A 5,601-nucleotide genomic window follows, 5' to 3' on the forward strand; every position below is an offset into this window, starting at 1 on the left:
TCAAACACCGATGAGTCCAAACCAAAAGAGACCCAACATTTTGAATAATAATGTATTGAATATATACTTTAAAATTTTTTTAAAGTGTAAGCCCATGGGAAAAATGTTTTAATGCATAAAGATCAAATTTATGAGAAATAACTGAATTTACAAATTCAAACAATATCAAACCAAAAGGATATGCTAGCATTTGTAAATTAAAAACTCATAAACCCTAATTACATAATTAAACTTAATATTATGTACTTAATATGATCGAATGCATAAAACAATCTAAAGAGTATGAACCAACTAAAGGATATGAATTTAAACAAAATATTCATTTATTCATACTTAACCAAACATGGACAATCAGAACTAAAATCATAATTCCAAGAACTAAATGAATAATGTAATTAATGGCAAAAAGTTAATTGCCTAGAAAATATGTTTTTCCAAAATTACTAAATTGATTCAAAATCACTCTCCATAACCCAGATAATAATATTACTATTATGAATGGCAAAATTGCAAATAACCAAAATAGCAATAAATAGCCATAATAATATTATCACATTATTTAGGAGACTAAATATGGAAAAAACAATGATTAAAACCACTAACACTTATAAATGTTTTCGGATAAAATTTTGAAAACTTAATAAAATTTGAAGTTCGAAAAATATTAATGTCCAGAAAATTATTTTCTGAACTGGAGTATTGTCACATAAATTTATTTGGAAACAGTTCAAGGTGCATAAGTAAATACCATAACAATATTAATGTCATCATTAATTAACTAATTATTAATAGCAATAAGTAACATTATAATCACTATTAACATTAGTAATGACAAACTAAAGTATGGTAATGCACTTTTAATGTTTTCATTTTTCTAAAGATAAACTATGCGACTAGTCCAAATTAGCGGTTAACTGTAACTGTAACACTAATTATCAATAACAACCATAAAAGATAATTAATGAATAACCTTAATGATGCAAACCGCATCTCTCCATTGCGCTAACAACGATGATGATCCACAATGAGAAGAAAAACTCCAGAATTCTCCCAATCTTCACTATCGATGTCAATAAACTCGATGCAGCGTCCAATGGTACATTAAAATTTATTGGTAGGACTTAATTACCAACAATAATAGTCATGTAAAATGAAGTGGTAATCATGCCAATGTACCAAATATAGCATATTACCATGAAATGATAATTATTATGAAAAGTAATAAAATGAGATTAGTCCCTAAACTTAATAACAATAATTAATAATGCCAATTAATAATAAATACAATAAAGGCAAAACAGTAATTAAGGGATGCCAAATACAAATCTCAATTTACCACATAATAATTAACCATGACTATTATGATACTTAGGGAGATTGAAGTTAAGGTAATAACAAAATTACCATTATACAGACAATATACCAACTATATTGTTGTTGCCATAAAATTAAAGACTTAATATTATTATTAAGGCCCTGAAAACTATTGATAGATTAAAAATTTAATCAACTTAAACAATAGTTGTAGTTCTTAATGGCCGAAAAAACAATGAAATCCTTAATGTCTCTAAACAGGCCAAGACAATAATTATAGCACTTAATCACTCAAATTAGGCACATAAACCTCAATGACCCAAGTGAATTATAACATGAATAAAAATGGTCTAAATACTAAAATAGACCCAAAACTTAATATTATTACCAACGATGAATACCAAAATATGGTAGTTAGTAATAATTAAAACTTAATAAACATGTTATAATCAAAAGGAGCTATAATTATTATTTAAATATCAATCGATGGGATCCATACTTTAATGACCCAAGATAGGTCCCAAATAGCTTGTTCAAAATAGGTTCTAAAGTCCCAGAGACACATAAAACTAAAATGTGCTCAAAATTAAGGGGAAACCAAACCAAGCTACCTTAATAGGCAATAATGCTCAAAATTAGCCTAAGAATCCAAAATTGAATGCTATTTAATAATGAATTTATGAATTAATAATATGCTATGTCCAACCTTAACGCATGCTTTTATAAATGTATAATTATAATAATAAAATAATTATTTAATAAATATACGTAGCATGCTAGGATTTGCATATTAATGTATTATTAATCCATATTTTCTTAATAAATTACAATACTTCATGCAATTTAATATAAACCTCAATATTAAATTAAAATTCAAAGAGCAAATTCAATACATAATATTTGCTAAATATTGAATAGTAATTTAATTATGAATTTAATGCCAAAAATTAAGAGGAAACTAAAAGGCATTAATATCTGAAAACAAGCAATTACCATATATTTACCATTTGCTAAAAGTAATATTCAATATTAATTAAGGAAATATTAATATGCTAATATCAAATCAAATAATTACCATTTACCAAAATTAATATATATAATATTAACTAAAGCAAACATTAATATGGTAAATAAATATAAAATAATGGTAATTACCTTAATGACTTGCGTGTTCTCCCAGGAAACTCCAAGTCAAACAACCAAAGCCAAAACACTCAAACAGCGTCCGTAAACGTAAAGCTTGATGTCGTTGCTCATCAATACGGAGACCGTAACCAGCGAAATAAATCCGGCGATTCTCTCGGCAAATCAAACAGTAGGCAACTTTAGATTCAATAATTTTGAAAAAAAAAAAAAGATCAAAATTATGCTTTAAGGTTGAAAAGCAATTTCAACCGTACAAAATCAATTACAAGCAATAACATGTTTAGTTATATCAAAGCCGAATAGATATATCTATACATGTATATCTTCAATATAAAAATTGAATGTAATTGAAAATCAAACCATATACAAAATCTTAATGTATATGAAATTAATGTTGATTTTTCTCAGGCAATACAATCAACTAGACAGAGATTATAAAGGCTCTGAAACCAAATGTTAGATATACAATAGTCTAACTATATGAACCATAGTATACGAGAAACCTAACTCGTATGATAGCGGAAGCGTAGCCGTGTTGATCTCCAGCCATAGTTGGTGTTCCTGTTGTGTTGCCTCTTAACGGTAGACCGTCAGCCATGTTTTGCCTCAGACCTGACTCAGAACCCTAGATGGTGTATTGGTATCTACTGAGCGGTCTGAGTACCGTAACTGAATGTGCTAACAACAACCATCATGTATCCCATCAATACAGGATTATATTAGGCACAGAGTTTGGTTGACTAACAACTACTAGTTATTAAGTCCAACCACACCACTTAATAAGCCTAGTCAACTTGCACCACTTAATTAAGGCCCTAATATATAATATCAATATATATATTATAAGGGAAAATCTTACAATATTTACTTACAACTAATATATTATTGATTTGTAGTGATCATTGGATGTTGATGGCAATTTGTCCTCAACTTAATGAAATCTATTGGTTTGATTCAATTGGAGGCCAGCCACGTGATGACATCAAAGATATTGTTGAAAAGTATGTGAACTTATAAATATTAATATGTATAATTAATAAAGTATAAAGTATTTATGTAAACTAATCTCTTATAATTTTAGGTGTGTCAATTCAGCAAAGTTGTTGAGAAGCAATGGATCAACTCGTTCACCAAAATGGACTAAGGTTTTGGTAAGTATTTTATACATTTGTAAAACTACATATATTTTATTATTTTTTATTAAATAAAATTTTAAATGTAATTTAATTCAAATGTAGTGTGCTCAACAAGTTGGAAGTACGGCATGTGGATATTATGTGATGAAATACATGCTTGAAATTCTTTCCAAAGAAGCATGTGCGGGAATGGATAAGGCATGTAATTTAATATAATACCTCTCTTTTCCTAATTTTAAAAATGCTAGCTTACTAATTATTTAATAATTATCAACTTTGTAGATTGTTGAGAGAGTTGGTAGATCGAGCTACACTCAACAAGAAATTGATCAAGTAAGAGATGTATGGGCCGACTTCTTTGTTGATGTATGGTTAAGTATGTAAATTAAACAAATTGATATTAGCTTTTGATAATGTTAACTTGTATTATTAATTAGTATCAAATTGTGAGATTCATTACTTTTATTACTTGTTTCATTATAAATATTAGATTCTACATATTTTGCTGTGGTTGTGGTGCAATAATTGAGCAGGTTTTGGTTGTGGTTGTGCGAAATTGAGCAGATTTAGGTTGTGGTTGTGAGAAATTGAGCAGGTTTAGGTTGTGGTTGTGGTTGTGGTTGTGAGTAGATTTGAGCAGGTTTTTGGGTATAAATGGACAAATAAACTGTATATTAAAAAAAAAAAAAAACATACAACGTCGGCTATTAAGTAATAGCCGACGTTGAATATATTTAAAAAAAAATAAAGTTTACAACGTCGGCTAATAGCATTTAGCCGACGTTGTAGGTATTTTAATTATTTTTAAAATACCTACAACGTCGGCTAATAGCATTTAGCCGACGTTGTAAGTATTTTAATTATTTTTTAAAATACCATACAACGTCGGCTAAATGCTATTAGCCGACGTTGTAAACTTTATTTATTTATTTTTTTAAATAATATATAACGTCGGCTATATAAATAGCCGACGTTATAGATAATATTTACAACGTCGCCCACAACAACTACGAAACATAGCCGACGTTAAAAGGTCTATTTAGCCGACGTTAAAAGCCTGCTGTGTAGTAGTGGTGATTAGGTGAAGTTGTAGGGGCGAGTACAGAATCGAAAACTATGGCAGACGGAACAGTAAGAAGAAGTCAGCGACGTGCGTCGGTCGAGGCAACGATTAGACTGCGTAAGGGATTTTTTTTTAAGAATGGTATTTGTTTTGATCGATTATCTGCACAAGTGTATTGCATGTCTTTGCAATTCCATGTTCGAATACACTGGTCTAGAGTGGGGTTGTTTTTAAAGGAATAAATAAAATTGATGAAAACTGGGTGTTGATGGCCGCAACTTCTTCGGACTTTGATGTAATGTCGCCGGAGAAGGAGTTAGGCAAATCAATGGTGGGAATGGGGGGTGGTTTACAGGAAGAATGACCAGAGGCAGTGGTATTGTATGGTTTTTTGGTTTTTTCTTTTCATTTTTTGATAATAAAAACTGGGCTAACCTAGGTGTGGATGTTGCCAAGTTGAATAATCCTTCATGCATAAGAGCAACACTGCACTACTGTTTTGAGTTTTTTTTTTTTTTTTTTTTTTTTTTTTTTTTTTTTTTTGAGTTATTACGAATTGAGGGTGCGAAGTAGGGGGCTCTTGACGGGGACAGAGTTGGTGTTTCATGAGCAGTTTTGTGTTTGCAGGTTTATGTTATGTGTTATTAGGGGAGGTAAAAACTGGGTAGATGATAGGCAGTAGAAAAGTGATTGAAGAAATGGTCTGTATTGGAGTATAAAAAACGATACTGTGCACTTTAGGGATTTAGAGAAGGGCATAATTAATGTGCAAGAACATGATGAATATGTGAATGTGTATGTAACTGTATATATTTGTGCAGAAAAATGACTAGTGGCTGTGTATATGAATAATTTCGTGTTTCTGTGCATGCGACCCTGTGAAAATGTGAATGTGTATGTAATTTCGTGTTAACGAGGAATTGATATTCTACATTTCGAATT

The 5,601-nt window shown here is 29.9% G+C and overlaps 1 long non-coding RNA gene across 1 annotated transcript; it reads left to right on the top strand.

Moving 5' to 3' along the window:
• Positions 1–3,362: 3,362 nt before the first annotated feature.
• LOC109178377 lies at positions 3,363–3,726 on the top strand. Its single transcript, XR_002053701.1, has 3 exons — positions 3,363–3,461; positions 3,542–3,611; positions 3,699–3,726. It is a non-coding gene; the product is annotated as an uncharacterized LOC109178377 (long non-coding RNA).
• The last annotated feature ends 1,875 nt before the right edge of the window (positions 3,727–5,601 follow it).

Source organism: Ipomoea nil, unplaced genomic scaffold (genome assembly GCF_001879475.1).
Source record: "Ipomoea nil cultivar Tokyo-kokei standard unplaced genomic scaffold, Asagao_1.1 scaffold0177, whole genome shotgun sequence".
Lineage (NCBI taxonomy): Eukaryota > Viridiplantae > Streptophyta > Magnoliopsida > Solanales > Convolvulaceae > Ipomoea > Ipomoea nil.